The 17,137-nt window shown below is 37.3% G+C and overlaps 1 long non-coding RNA gene across 1 annotated transcript; it reads right to left on the reverse strand.

The window, feature by feature from the left end:
- Positions 1-4,686: 4,686 nt before the first annotated feature.
- Positions 4,687-14,867, reverse strand: LOC120518203. Its single transcript, XR_005631198.1, has 3 exons — positions 14,792-14,867; positions 13,444-13,582; positions 4,687-4,949 (listed from the first exon to the last, which is right to left on the reverse strand). It is a non-coding gene; the product is annotated as an uncharacterized LOC120518203 (long non-coding RNA).
- Between the last annotated feature and the right edge of the window lie 2,270 nt (positions 14,868-17,137).

Below are 17,137 nucleotides of genomic sequence, written 5' to 3' on the forward strand. Positions count from 1 at the left end.
AAAATTCACCTAAATTTCATCACAAATTGGCCCATTCTGGGCAAGAAAAGGAAAAGGTGAAACATGCCAACAGTCAAAGCACATTTATTCAGCAAAAATTACATTGAAAATATTTTAAAAATTATAAAATAGTTCATATGCAGTATCTGGTTTTGATTATGCTTGTTTTTATCCGCCTAAAACAGTACCAGTTAGTAAACCATGTAGTGTTGTAAGCTTCCAGTAACACTAAACTCATATTATATTCAAACCCATTAAGTGTACAGTTCTGTCAGATTGTGACGCAAAACTAAACTCCATAGTTGCTCTTTAACCATACTATAATTACTAAAACTAAACCTGAAACTAAATGTATATAAAAATGAAATGGAAATGTCTTTGTGAAATAAAAACTAAATTAAAACTAAAAATACTCGATAAATTAAAGCTAAACTGAATTCCCAAGTAAGATCAGAAATTATGTAGAAATAAAAACAAATATAAAAAGGCAAAACTGTAATAACCTTGACACATCCAGACTTTGGCTAGCATACTCTCATGCACCCTCCAGCAACTGTGCCAGGGAAAAGATCTGGTCCACTGTTCCACAGCAAGACAGAATTTCATTTCTTCCTCCTGTATTTTTGGCTCAACCATCAGATGAAGTCTTCTCTCCAGTGCCCTGGCATAGGCCTTTCTTGAAACCTGAAGAGTTTGATCTCTCTGTAGTTAAAAAACACCTTCTGGTCCCATTTCCTAAAGATGTGGACCACCACACCAGTCAGCAACTCCAAGGGTGCTTGACCCGCATTTTATGTGACAATAAATAGACACATTAACCAAGTTATCCCAACAACATCCAGTGCTTTTAGTAACTACAGTTGATCTCCTCCGTCAAACATAGTCAAACAGTGACTATGGCACCAGTGGTGAGAAATATGTCCAATGCAAGATTTTTATCCAGTTCTTATTTCAGCTATATATTGATAATTAAATGAATGTATGAATCGGAAAACATTTTCATTCTCTGCCACCTAAGAAGCATCCATCCATTCATCCGTTTTCTACACCTGCTTTATCCTGAATAAGTTTGCAGGAAAGCTGAGGCCTATCCCAGCAAGCATAAGGTGCAAATCTGAAACAATCTCTAGCCTGCATATCTTTGGACATGTGGGATTATTAATGGAAAGATAAGTGTTATCCGTAACTCAAACATTAAAATGCAGTATGAATACCATTACTGAAAGCTCTGTTGAAAATATTTTGTGCTAAAAAAATCAATCATTAGCATTGATATACAGTAGATGTTGCAATTAACGTCGCCTCCAATATTAGCAGGGAGACCATTCCAAATATTAAGTGACAAATGCTTCTCTAGTAATAGGATACATATTATTTATTTGTCCACTGTTTCATCCATCTAAATTGATAACACAACTGAAGAACTACACATTTGGTTTTATTCTTAAGTGTGGCAAAGATGTATCAGTATATGAATGAAAATTATTTTTTATTGTCTCTAAATTTCATCTCCTAAAAACAGATCTTAAACAGATTTAGACATGTAAATTACAAACATACATAACCATGAAACATTAATATTCCTATGCTCCATTTTCTATTGTTTCTGTAAAACCTTGGTAGCAGAGTATCAGACTAATTGGTAATGTAGAAGGAAAAAATAATTTAATAGCATTCCTAGTTTACTTAAAGTGTTGTGGGGTCCACAAGTTTTTGAAATTAACAAATTCTAGATTAGGCTCTTCTTGGACAACTTGCTACTCTATACCTTCTTATACCCTGAATCAGTAGTTTTTAAAAGATTTCAGACTGAGGACCACTTTAACTTTGATGTAGTGGGGAACCTATAGCCATCTGAAATTCCATGTTACCTTATGGCATATTGTATGTGTTTATGTTCCCTCAAGGAGCCTGAATATCCTGGGCTTCTGCACCCAATTGTTGTCCTTGTGGAGGTTCCATGTTCTCCATGTGTCTACAAAAAAATGACACCCCTGGATGTGAAGTCCCATCCAAATCCTAAAGACGTGTATATTAAGTTAATTAGCAGTTGTGAGTGTAGTTTTCTGTGTGAGTGTGCTGTGCTGTAGACTTGTTTCCTGTTGCTTCTTGCTTTGTGCCTAATGCTGCACCTCACCAAAATCCTGAAATGGATTAGCAGCTTTAAAAATATTATGTAGTGTGTTTATGTAAGCAATACAGCAATTTTTAAATTCAGGTTGCTAGACTTGATGTTCAGCATACTGGATTTCTGCCAGCAATCCATCATAACCCTTCAGGTTTAGAGTTATTATAATGGCAAGGAAACTGACAGAATTGTTGTGGCAGGCATCAACAGTCACATGAAATTAAAGGATTGTCTCTGCCAAGGGCCAACCCTCCAGTCTTCTGGCAGTGATGGAGACTGATTAGACTGTGAGTCTGAAGATGTGTCAAGAGAAAGGGAGAACCTGGTGGACTTCACCATTGGGAAACAGACTCCATTAGTATAACATTTACTGTGACAATGCTACAGAAGTTTAACGCCAACAAAGGGGTATAAAACTTCATGACAGTCGACAGACTTGTAAAAGTGGACCATGTGCCTGCAGTTGTACTATGCTAGCCTTCTGAAGTGAGTTATTCCAGGGTTCAGGAACCCTGTGCTAATGCCAAGACAGACATGAACAAGAGAGAGATGGAGAAAGCACTCAAGTACAATTGCCATAGGTTGATAGGAGAAGAGTAGAAGATGAAAAAGCTGACAGGAGTTAAAAATACAGACCTGCAGTAGTGCCTGTATTTAGTGTTTCACCATACTTTCCTGTATCAGGAAATATCAGGGAATGTGCAAACAGACTTCCAAGGCTTTTTAATAATTCAATAAATATACCCAAAATTCAAATGGTTAAACTGAGTCCTTGTAAGAGCCATTTGCCAGTTATTTAGGTCATGTTACGTTGATGGAAGTATTTTCTTAGTTATTTGCCTATAAATTAGTGCATAGTATATGGAAGGTTCTTATAACCCCCACAAGCTGAATTGAAATGGAATATTTCTTGTCCCTCTGATTACAGATTATTCTCAGTTAGTGACCTGCATTGCCGTGAGTAAGGCATGGAGGGCAAATGGTTTCAAACTGTGCCTTAATGTGCTCAGTTGTATGTGCAGAGCTGTATGTTTAGAATGTACTAAATATGAAGTAAGAGTATAGAGAAATAACTTCTCTAATTGTAGAAACAATTGAAGTTTAACAAAAAGAAACGTTTTTCTTTTTTTGCCTTTTATTTTATGTGTGTAACAACTTTTCTCTATTCTTGTGTGGACTGTTTGCTTTGAAATTGCACTAAACCTTTTTAAAACACATTTTTTTGGACTGAGAGATTTCCTTTGGTACGCACATGCTGGATCCTACCTTACCAGCAGCTACAGTCCTGTATGATTCCTAGTTTTCCTTTACAGTATTGTACTGTGACATAAGCAGTATATTGACATAAAATAGGAAACTGGCTTTTAAAGTTAAAAAAAGAGCTCCACAAATACAGCTGTACCCTACAAGGGAGACTGATAAAACCTTGAAAACACTATGGCTCATAAAGACAATGCCAAATGGTACAATTTGAAATAAAAAAATGCTCAAAATAGCAAAAAGGATGTTCTTGAAAAGGCAATCCAAGGGAGAAAAAAATTACCAATGCAAAATCCACAAGAAGAATCCAAAAAACTGAAGCAAAAGTCCAGAACCAGGAAACAATACTTGCAGAACTTTAACGACTAATAGTGATCCACTGACTGGGTCTCTTACGCTGGCCTCCAGCTCTTCATCTGTTATAAACTTGAGAGTTCTGAAACACATCTCTCTATTATATACGAAAATCCTTTGACGTGACAAGACTTTTTTGGAGGAAAAATTTTTTCCAGTCCCGCAAGACAAGACTTTTGCCTTGAGATTTTTTCAAGTCACACCCTCCTCTCAAACATTTTCTTACAAGATCTCAACTCTCCTTCGTGTGAATGCTTTTGTCAGACACACTTCCTGCGTTCTCAGCTCTTATACGTTTTAACATTTTCCTCACTTTAAGCTCCCAATCAAAGAAAATGTATTATGTTCAAATTTTATTGAAGAATTTCATCACGAAGGGTTATCAACATAAAAAAATGAGTACATGCGCAATCCTAGCACGGAGAAATGAGGAAGTCAAACAAATTAATACCAAAAATGGTGATTGATTATACTACAAATTGGTTAAATGTATCCAAAAATGTTAAATGTGTTTCAATAGACTATGCTGAAACAGTTGGTGGTGATTGTGCAGAAGATGAAAACAACAACTTACAATTTCCCAAAGAATATCTACAACCGTTAACAAAATCCGGTCTTCCACCACACAAATTACTGTAGAAAGAAGGATGTATCCAAGAAAGGTAATGTAGTACATCTACCACAGATAACATTAGACAACAAAGGAGATCTTGATATGCCATTCGTATTAAAACGTTAACAGTTTCCGGTTAGAATAGCTTATGCAAAGACAATTAAATCACAGAGCCAAACATCTGAAAAGTCGTTTTATTTAATAGAGAGGAAGAAACTAAATTCCTTGGCAGTGATCCTATGGGACAAATCTCATAAGGATATCTACAATAATATACAGTTACAAAGAAAACTGAAAGAATTATAAAAATAAATAACAAGAATATGGATGGGTCCTGGTCCTTTGTAATAAATATGTTGCATGGTCAAATGGCTAGGGAGAAAGTCAAATTTGCAGCCATCAAGGATGCTCTGGGGGATCCCAGGACAAAGCCTGCTCAGCTCCCTAACAATCCCGGCGTACACATAAATGTGGCTGTCTCAGTCCAAGCACAATTCCATTTCAGGATATCATATAAACTTTTCTTCTTCCCAGCATTAGGCAGTTGGAATTGACTTAATAGATGGCAGAGACGCAGGGCACCACTGCAATAAACTAGAAAAAGAAAACGGAGAAAAAACAGCAGAGGTTACTGCCCAGTTCAAATTTAATAAATTGTATGCAATGCCACTTAGAAACTATTACAACTGATGCAAATAATTACAAAAAAGCCAAACTAGAAAAGTGAGCTTAAGGTGTTTTGAAATTCCTGATATTTGTAGCCTGGCACTTCTCAATTGGCAAAGCATTCCAGATTTTTGTTGCATGAGCACAGAAAGCAGCCAGTTTTTATGTATGATCTTGCAATAACAAGCAAGACAATGTTTGAGAAGAGAAATGTAGGGAGTAAACACTCTAAAATGCAGGCAGGGTCTACAATGCTCAAAGCCCTATATATAATTAATAGGACTTTGACATCAACCGTACATGCTACGGGAAGTCAGTGCAATGAGAATTTTCAGAAGTTGGGGAAAAAAAAGACAGACAGACAGATACCTCTTGATCATTTTGCAAAGGCAATGTAGATCCGGACGAGAGATTTAGATGGAAGATTTTGTAACTGCTGGGTAAAAGGGCCACCCACTACTTCAACATGGCAGACATCTGTCTTTCATTCTTTTTTAAATGCTGCCCTATAATGTGACTAGATTCTTCCATCTTATTCCATCTCATAACAATTAGAAAGATAAATGATACTTTGGTCTCGTCCGTTGCGGGAGACCCATTAGCAGCGGTGTTATTTTTTTTCTTATTTTTTTTATCATCCCGAGGTATCCTGTATTTAATCAACCCGAGGGGGTTCAATTACAGTATATGCAGGTATATACAGTGCATCCGGAAAGTATTCACAGCTATTCTCTAAAATAATTGGGAGTACTTCAAAATGGACACTGAGATAGCAGCTGCTTACCGCATAAGGGGATCAAACACCTCTAAACCTAGGACTCTTATCGTGCTTTCGAAAAATTACAGTCTAAACTACATATAATGTTACTTCTCAGATAGAAGCAAGAGATTATATTGGAAAATAACCACATTCGTATTTTCCCTGATTTCTCACCCTCAACAGCTGCTAAACGTGCCGCTTTTTAAAACATTAAACTGCTTATGGAAAGCCAAGATCAGATACAGCCTCTTGAATCCTACCAGACTGAAACTAGACATTCAAGGCAAGCTCCACATTTTTTCTTCTATGGAGGAAGCAGAAAAAAAGCTAAGAAAACTGATCCCAACATGTTTTTGAAAAACGATCATGAGTCGCATCCTGTCCTGGCATGGCAAAGAGGTTTTACCAGCTGTTTGATCCGCTTGCAATGATACTGGTACCGTAATTATACATTCTTTTCCCCTCTTGGACACTTTTCGTTTATGCTTTAATTATAATTATATGCATATATGTATGTACAGTGCATCCAGAAAGTATTCACAGCGCATCACTTTTTCCACATTTTGTTATGTTACAGCCTTATTCCAAAAGGGATTAAATTCATTTTTTCCTCAGAATTCTACACACAACACCCCATAATGACAACGTGAAAAAAGTTTACTTGAGATTTTTGCAAATTTATTGAAAATAAAAAAATTGGGAAAGCACATGTACAGTACATAAGTTTTCATAGCCTTTGCCATGAAGCTCAAAATTGAGGTCAGGTGCATTCTGTTTCCCCTGATCATCCTTGAGATGTTTCTGCAGCTTAATTGGAGTCCACCTGTGGTAAATTCAGTTGATTGAACGTGATTTGGAAAGGCACACACCTGTCTATATAAAGTCCCACAGTTGACAGTTCATGTCAGAGCACAAACCAAGCATGAAGTCAAAGGAATTGTCTGTAGACGTCCGAAACAGGATTGTCTCGAGGCACAAATCTGGGGAAGGTTACAGAAAAATTTCTTCTGCTTTGAAGGTCCCAATGAGCACAGTGGTCACCATCATCTGTAAGTTCGAAACCACCAGGACTCTTCCTAGAGCTGGCCGCCCATCTAAACTGAGCGATCGGGGGAGAAGGGCCTTAGTCAGGGAAGTGACAAAGAACCCGATGGTCACTCTGTCAGAGCTCCAGAGGTCCTCTATGGAGAGAGGAGAACCTTCCAGAAGGACAACCATCTCTGCAGCAATCCACCAATCAGGACTGTATAATAGACTGGCCAGACGGAAGCCACACCTTAGTAAAAGGCACATGGCAGCCTGCCTGGAGTTTGCCAAAAGGCACCTGAAGGACTCTCAGTCCATGAGAAACAAAATTCTCTGGTCTGATGAGACAAAGATTGAACTCTTTGGTGTGAATGCCAGGAGTGACGTTTGGAGGAAACCAGGCACCACTCATCACCAGGCCAATACCATCCCTATGGTGAAGCATGGTGGTGGCAGCATCATGCTATGGGAATGTTTTTCAGCGGCAGGAACTGGGAGACTAGTCAGGATAAAGGGAAAGATGACTGCAGCAATGTACAGAGACACCCTGGATGAAAACCTGCTCCAGAGCGCTCTTGACCTCAGACTGGGGCGACGGTTCATCTTTCAGCAGGACAAAGACCCTAAGCACACAGTCAAGATATCAAAGAAATGGCTTCAAGACAACTTTGTGAATGTCCTTGAGTAGCCCAGCCAGAGCCCAGACTTGAATCCGATTGAACATCTCTGGAGAGATCTTAAAATGGCTGTGCACCAACGCTTCCCATCCAACCTGATGGAGCTTGAGAGGTGCTGCAAAGAGGAATGGGGGAAACTGGCCAAAGATAGGTGTGCCAAGCTTGTGGCATCATATTCAAAAAGACTTGAGGCTGTAATTGCTGCCAAAGGTAAATCCATAAAGTATTGAGCAAAGGCTGTGAATACTTATGTACATGTGACTTCTCAGTTTTTTTTATTTTTAATAAATTTGCAAAAACCTCAAGTAAACTTTTTTAACGTTGTCATTATGGGGTGTTGTGTGTAGAATTCTGAGGAAAAAAATTAATTTAATCCATTTTGGAATAAGGCTGTAACATAACAAAATGTGGAAAAAGTGATGCGCTATAAATACTTTCCGGATGCACTGTATGTATTAAATTCTTTTTGGTTTTTTTAAGGAAACTATTTAACATCATACCCTTGGTTTATTGTATTAGGGCTTACTATGCTAATCCAGGACTACTAATCAACATCATTCCCTGAGTTTATTCTCTCAAGACTGTTTAAGACTATATTTTATGGTTATAGAATTTGGGCTGTATTGTCAATAGGTATCTATATTTTAATCCTTATACGTCGCTGCTGGGGTACTTGTTTTGTTTTGGACTTGCTCTGTCTCTAGGCATGTCAGAGGACTGTGACATTGTGAAGTGTGGTCCAGCCTTACTTGGGGAGGCAAATGGGGGTTAGAGAGAGAAAGAGAGCAAGCTATCTCTAATCTAATCCATATAATTATAAGTGCCAACGCAACAATAGGCTTCATTGCGATAAATCCTGGGAAAATTGAAAATTAAGGTCAAAGCTGTCTTATCTTAAGACTTCAAAATCACAACAACAGTTCAGAAGGAGTGTCTCCATGACTGAACAGTTAAGTTTGTGAGCTGGAATGTTAAAACGTCTGAATCACGAATTAAAGAGAAAGAAAGTATTCTCACACCTAACCGGTCTAAACGCTAAAATAGTATTTTTATAGGAGACCTGCTTACATGGCTGCACAGAGACCGAACTGGCCAAATATTCCATTCCAGCTATACAAAGAAAACTAGTGGTGTGGGAATTCTTATACATAGAACAATCTCATTTGTAGTATCAGATGTAGTATATGATCCTAAAGGGAGATATGTAATCGTCATTGATAATTAATTTAACTGTAAAGTGATTTTGATAAATATCTATGTATCCAATGTTGGAGATAGGGACTTATACAAAATGAATTTGCATCCATTCCCAATGTGAACACTCATAAAATTATAATAGCTGGGGGCTTTAACTGTGTTTTAAATCCAGACCTAGATAGTTCTCCTGCCACAGGGGCGATGACATCTAACACTGCAAAGACAATTATACAGTTTGTAACTGATCACACAACTTATCAGACCCCTGGAGATTTCTAAATCCAAACTCAAGAGCATATTCCTTCTACTCAAGAATTGGTTAATTCTTTATGGATAACAATTTCTTGCCTACGATTAAATCTTGTAAGTATGACGCTATTGTTATCTCTGACAAAACACCCTTTGATCATGGAGCTAAAATCACTATGCCCTACATACTCATCTCACGGCTGGTGTCTTAACCCACTTTTATTAGCAGACGAGAACGGTACAGAATTTAAATCCAAGCAAATCAAACCCTGAAGGCTTTCTTCAGAGGACAGATTATCTCCTATCTTTCTCACAGAAGTAAATTGGAAGCCATGAAGGTATCGGAGCTAATCAGTGAAATTACTAGAATAGATCAAGAACATGCCAGGCATCCAAATGAGGCACTTCATAGGAAAAAGGCTCTGCATTCAGAACTCAACCTATTGACAACTAAAGAAACAGAACAACTCATTTTTAAATCAAGGACATCATTACTATGGAGAGAAAACTAATAAGATCTCAGCTCAACAAATCCACAAGCAGGAAGTTCGGATTGCAGTCCCAGCAATCACCAACACAGAAGGAGACAAAATAATTGACCATAAAAATATAATGCACACATTTAGAGACTACTACAAGTCCTAATATACTACTGAGTTTAAAGAAGACAAGACACAATCTAATACATTTATGGATGCATTACAGATACCACAAATAGATACTCTTGGTGCAGAGGAATTGGATAAACCTCTGACACTATCAGAATTACTAGATGCTACAAATTCACTTCAGAGTGGGAAAGCACCAGGCCCTGACGCTACCCTGATGAATTTTATAAAAAATTCTCAATTAAGCTAGCTCCCCTTTTATTATAAACATTTACAGAAGCTAGAGACAATAAAATTCTACCTCAAACTTTTCGCCAAGCATTAATTATCATCTTTCCTAAGCAAAATAAAGACTTATTACAATGTGCATCATACAGACCAATTTCACTTCTGAATAATGATGTTAAAAATACTCTCCAAAGTACTAGCTACTAGGACTGAGAAAGTACTACCTTTGGTAATATCACAAGACCAAACTGGATTTATTAAAGGCAGACACTCAGCTTCCAATCTTCGATGCCTATTTAATTTAATATATTCACCTACAAAGTCTAACACCCTGGAGATATTATTATCGTTGGATTCTGAAAAAGTATTTGATATGGTTGAATGTAACTACCTTTTCACTACATTGAAGAAACTTGGGTTTGGCCCAAACATTTGTGCATGGATTAAGCTACTGTATACCAGTCCGGAAGCTTCAGTTTGTATTAACAATATTAATTCAGAGTACTTCAAACTAGAACGTGGTACTAGACAAGGATGCCCCTTATCACCACTGATTTTTGGAATCACCATTGAGCTGCTGGCAGTTCAATGTCAAAAATGCTTATGAGATAAAGGGGCTTATCAGAGAAGGTCTCAAACAGAAAATTTCACTATATGGAGATGATATGGTACTGTGTATATCCGATCCACAAAATACTGTGCTTGCAGTCCTAACAGCACTAGCAGAATTTCAAAAGATTTCTAGTCTTTGAATAAATCTAAATAAAAGTGTGCTCTTTCAAGTGAATTCACAAGCACATGATATTAGGTTGGACACCTTCCCGTTTATCATTGCAGATCAGTTTAAATACCATGGGGTAAACATCACAAGTAAACTCGAAGCTCTTCATCAACAAAATTTTGCCATCTGTATTGAAAAAAGTAAGCAAAACTTGCATAGATGGTCTACCTCCATCTCACTTTAGCTGAAAAAATGTACATTGTCAAGATGAATATCCTTCCTAAGCTTCTTTTTTTATTTGAAAACATTCCAATATACATGAATAAATATTTTTTTAAGAAATTAGACTTAACCATAACCTCATTCATTTGGAATTCAAAACATCCACATAGCAACCCTACAAAGACCTAAGGCGGAAGGTGGCATGGCTCTACCTAACTTTCAATTTTATTCCTGGGCGGCTAATATACAAGCTATAAAAACCTGGATACTGACACAAATAGATGAACAGACACAGGCTTGGTCTGCAAAATAAATAAAATCCTGCAGTACTTCTTTATATTCTTGCTTTGTACCCCAAGAAGTACAAGTCATCACCAATATACTAACAACCCAATTGAGCTTCACTCACTCAGAATATGGAACCAATGCAGAAAGTATTTTAAGATAGAAAAGCTTTTATCTGTGACACCTCTGCACGAGAACCACCTTTTTCCACCCTCTCAAACATACGCAGTTTTTAACGTCTGGAAAACATTAGGGACTAAATCACTTAGAGATCTGTACATAGACAACGTCTTTGCATCCTATGAACAATTACACTCCAAATTTAACTTTCCAGCAACACGTTTCTTTCACTACCTTCAAATTGGAAACGTTCTTAAACAGTACCTGCCCAATTTTCCTCACCTCCCACCTACCTCTATGCCAGAAAATAATATTGATCAGTCTTGAGGACTCAGATAGCATCTTCATAATAAATAAAAACATTTTACAGTCCCTCCCTTTCAAAGGTCCAAGAGTACAGTGGGAAAAGGATCTCTCACTCAAAATCTCAGAAAACGAGTGGAAGGTAGCAATGCACAGAATTCATTTGAGCTCCATATGCGCAAAGCATTCAGTTATTCAACTTAAAATTATATATTGAGCACATCCTCGTTTAAAATTGTCCAAAATGTTTCCAGGGCAAGATCCAACCTACGTAAGTTGCCATCAAGTTCCAGCCTCATTGGGCCATATGTTTTGGGCATGCGCCAAATTAACATCGTTTTAGACCAAAATCTTTAAATATCTTTCAGACAGCCTTAATATCACAATCCCTCCTAATCCACTAACAGCTGTGTTTGGTGTATTTCTAGATGGGCTTAAAGTAGAGAAGGACAAACAAACTGTGATTGCCTTTACTACGCTATTGGCATGTAGACTTATTTTACTCAACTGGAAGAAACCTAACTCACCTATTTTAAGTCAGTGGGTAACTGATGTTATAAAATACAGTACATATTCACGTATAAGTCGGGTCTTGAAACCCGAAAAATCGGTCATAAAATCAGATCCCAACTTATACGCCTGTTCAAAAATACAACACTTAATTTTTTTTTTTAATCTTCTTGCTTCCTCCAATCTTGCACCAGTTTCTCAGACACATCAAATTTTGTTGCAGCAGTTCATTTATCAATTTCTTCAATGAGTTTTAATTTAAAACCAGCTTCATAATTTCTTCTGATCAAACGTTTCATCGTAGATAAGGGATGCTCTTACGATAAAGATGTATGAGGGTGTGAGATACAAAAAACACAAAACAGTGCAAACGTTGCTTCGGAATAGTTTGGGTATTACCGTATGGTCACCTAGGCACAATACATAGAAAAAAAAAAAAAAGGCAGCGTGCTCTGTAGTTACTCTCTCAGGTGGGCGTTAGCATATCGTAATCTCTTGGATCAATAGCGTCCGTTTTCCGCATTCACCCTGCCCGGGATTTGTTCCTGCCTTGCGCCCCGTGTTGGCTGGGATTGGCTCCCGTGACCCTGTGTTAGGACATAGCAGGTTGTATAATGGATGGATGGATGGGCTTATACAACTGACATTATAAAATACTGGGAATTATAAGGTAAAATCAAGCCCCGACTTATCCGCGGGAGAACTTAAACACGAGTATATACAGAATTTGAAATTGGAAAAAAACCCATCAAATTCTCACTTCAAGGATCTGTACAAAGCTTTTTCAAAACCTGGAAGGATCTGATCAATAATATCTTAGAATAAGCATTTAAAAATGAGGAAGCAGATTCTCTCCCTTTTTTCAAATTCATTTATTTACTTTTTTTTTTCCTAGTTTAAAGTTTTATTCTGCTGGCCTAGCTGTCTTTCTTATGGGTGGGGGTTGATTAGAGTAGAGTTGAACTAATAATATTATTTTTCTTAAGCTACTGTGGTTCATTGGTGGATTTTGAAAGAACTCGGACTTGACTGTCATTATTTGTAGCATCACTTTTTTCTTTTACATTACATATACAGTAGACATTATGTTACAATCTCTATATATCTGAACTTCTAATATGATGTGCTCAAGTGCCGTTACTTACACTCAGACATCTTTGTTTTCTCTCCTGACTTAGTTTTGCGTTAGGCTAAAATGAAGTCTTGGTTCTTTGAAAATCCGACAACATAGCACAATAACTTAAGGAAATAAGTTATTTTGTAACATGGAACAATATTCCTGTTTTGTGACTGTTGGTCCTGATGTGCCTCGGTCACTGTGTTTATGAGGATTCACACACCGAGGCTTTCCTATCTAAAATTAAAAACCCATTTTTAGTTACTGGACAGAATAAGCAAACATAGATGACAGTATTCAAGCCAGCAAAATATTACAAACCAAGTAATAAATATGGGAAGTCTTATAAGGAATTGCACATAAAATTACTTATAAATCTGAAAGCCACAGGAGTCTTACCTCTAGAAATAGCTAGACTACACATTATCTTGATTTGGGAATCATAAAAGAAGAAGAAAATGACATCCAGTTGTGTCACAGAGTTCGGGTACACAGGCACCTATTTAGCCACTTGGAAGGCTGATAAACACCGAGTATCCTGTAGTATTAAAAAAAAATAAGCAATAAGAAGTATATCATTATTAATGAGCAACCCCCATCTTAATTCAGTTAAATGTATATGTATATACTCCTCCCTAAATCAACATCTTAAATGATAAGCTAAAGACATGTCATAGCAGCAGGTGCCCAGCCCTGTCACTGTGTTGCATTAAATGCACACCACACTTTACTGATGGCTATGGATATAAATTTGATAATTGTCTGGAATGTGGCATATAAGTTCTTTCTACCAAACAAGGTTAAAGAAAAACATTTAAAAATTATAAATAAATATTAGGCAACTAATAAATTCATAAGTATGAAATATATCCCCAAAATGTTATTTTTGTAAAATTGACAATGAATCCCTCACACATTACTTTTACTATTTTAAAATGTATTGGGTCAATTTATTTCTGTTTAGTAATATAAATATAAACATATATAAATATATATATATATTAATATGACAGAAATAGCTTTAAAAAATATATAAACACTAAAGAAATTAAAACGTGCAAGATTCTGAGCTGTTTTATTAGCAATTTGAAGTGTTATTCTCTGCATCGCTCTTTTGTGTAATAATTTAGCTGTTGTTACTCTTGCATGTAATTTAGCCTTCACCATAATATATTTAACTATATTATGGATAAACTGCTGTATTGATGTAATCCGATATCAACATAATAAAAAAAAATACTAATGGAATTGGAAGGCGCACTTTACACCAGTCTAGTGTCAAACGTGCACTGTTATTTCTGTTCCTAATTCGACCCCTAGATTACATTGTTTTTTCTTAATTATTAGCATACAGTTCGCTCTTTAGGATCAAAAAATGTGGAAAAAGGTTTAAAAAATACCAGCAAATGCTAATATGGGATTACGAAAAAATGACACGTATCCATTAATCGGTTAACCCTAAAACTGAAAATACTGTGACTTTTACCTTTAAGACACGGGATTACGAAGGTCGTATTGTAACTGAAAATCTTTATTGCCTTTTTCATCAATATAATGTACTTAAAACAGCCTATACGCATGTCATAAAGTAAAAAAAAATGACATTATAAAGTTCATATACATAAATTGCATTTATTTTCGCTTCCTCATTGTTTGACTGGAGTTAAACTTTTCAGGTTGCAAATATTCTTTTAAGATATTATAAAATTCAAGAGTTCCCATCTTTTCCAGTAAGAATCCCACTTACATACGGAGATAAACGGCAATATAAAAATGCCTCGAAAATACAATTCAAATCTAACGAGTGACGCGTGTCGTAAAACATTAGACAGGCGCAGTACACATCGGGGAGTGTCGTAAAAGTAATTTTTAGAAGGCCGAGCGCGCACCATAGACATTATATAGATAGACGCCGCATTTACTGTGTTGCCCAGTCGACGCGATACGTCAGCGCATCCGCCACATTGCGAGTGGCAAAAGTTCCATTTAAACTAATATAGGTAGACGTGGAAACGGGGTTTTCTGATGAAAAAACAATAACGTTTAAAACGGTATCGTTTACATACAACAGATTTTGGCGAATCGTTTAAATGCAATTATTTATATCCATTTATACACTAATAATGACAATTATTAAATAATAATAATAATAATTATTATTATTATTAAATAATTCCTCCTATATAAGTTACGTTTCTCGGACTGCCTTCTTCAATCTCCGAAACATTTCTAGACTTCGTCCTGTTCTTACGCAATACAGTACTGAAGTATTGCTTAATGCCCGAGTCACCTCATGTATAGATTACTGTAATGCTATTCTATCTGGAATCCCACAAAAACGTATCCATCGCTTACAACTTCTTCAAAATTCTGCTGCCAGGATAATACCCTGCTGTTCTAAATCCACTGAACATATCGCCCTATTCTCTCTCAACTTCACTGGCTCCCTGTTCACTACTGAATACAATACTGAATACCGCTCTTAACATTTAAAGCTCTCCACAGTCTTGCTCCCCCCTACCTCACTGATCTCCTACAGACTTACACTCCCTCTCGCTCACTCAGATCCTGCAATTTGAGAATATTCAGTCTGCCAATATGGTGCAGCCTTAGTTTGTGGAAGACAGACACAACTAAAGACATGAGCATAAAATGATGGTTGTCAGTTTTAAACTGTGTTTCCTCAATGTGCTCCTTGAGAAAAAACACATCATCTGAACCAGTCTCAGCCCAAACAAACTGATTGATCAGATACACTGACAGCTTGCCCTAATGTCGACTGTCGGATAACACACTCAGCTACTTTGACCACATTGACTGTACCCTCTGAAGGAATCGTCAAACCTCCTTTGTTTTTTAATGTGAGCAAGACGTAGCTTTTATTATATGATGCCGGTACAGCATGTTAGGCCTTGTTCACACGGGCGTTAAAATCGAGCGTTTTTTTTGCGTTCGTAGCGTCCGGTGAGCGTGGATCAAGCGCCGAGTGTTTTCTACACGTAGGAGTCAATGAGAGTGTTCACACGGGCTTTGGTGACGTGCGTTTGTCCGGCAGCGCGTTTATACGGCATCAAAAAAACGTTGCATGCAGCTTTTTCTTGGCGTTCAAAACCCAACGAACGCAAGGAAACCGCTTCTAGTTCGTTTTCTGCGCGTTTATTTTACGCTTCGGAGGACCGGATATATCCCATGATATTAATATTTTTATGTTTTCATATACAACATATATATTTTCATATATGCTTATTTTATTTTATTGTCTCATGTAATTTGTAAACCATGAACCTATTAATTTATGTTCTAATATAATATTTGATAACGATCATGTAGGGGGGCAATCCATGGCGGGGGGGCATTTCAGTGCATAACACCGGTGTAAGCGCACACTCGACTACTGTTTCCTTACCTCAAAGTGACAAGTAGTCTCTCTTCGGGGCTAACACCAAGTCGCATATTAGTTGATCGGCGTACAATGTGGCATTGCACCAGCTGCAGCAGACAATCAAAAGTGGAAACCGACATCCGACAGTAATTAAAAAACTTGCGCGGAAATTTTCGCATTTCTTCATAAAGCACAAAAACTTCCTTTAACCCGACGTTGTGCAGTCAGAGGATGAACCCAGTAGCGGCGGCGATTTTTTCTCTCCCTACGTCGCCGTATTACGAGTATTTTAAAACAAGAAGATTAATATCTAACATAGCAAAATGGTCCATATTGAAAGGAGGCACCTCAAATAAAACGACAAGGGCTTTCATATCCAGTTCCCGACACTGCCTCCACAGGTTAACACACAAACTACAATTTGGGCTGCAGGCTGGCGTTAGACAGAGACAAACGAACGCCGGTGTAGAAGTCAATCGATCACCACCACAAAATGCAACATAAACGTCTAGGACGTTCAGAGCAAGTTCGTTTATCCAAAAACTTAACGCCCGTGTGGACAAGGCCTTACCAAACTAGCACGGCACACATCACAGGACAGCTTTCTTAAAATCCCGTCTAAGGGCTACCTCCCACTGCTTCCTGAGGTGGATTTCTTTGGGAAACCTTCAAAGTTTGAGAAATGTTAACAGCTAACAAAAAGCTACATAG

Source organism: Polypterus senegalus, chromosome 17 (assembly GCF_016835505.1).
Source record: "Polypterus senegalus isolate Bchr_013 chromosome 17, ASM1683550v1, whole genome shotgun sequence".
Classification (NCBI taxonomy): Eukaryota; Metazoa; Chordata; class Cladistia; order Polypteriformes; family Polypteridae; genus Polypterus; species Polypterus senegalus.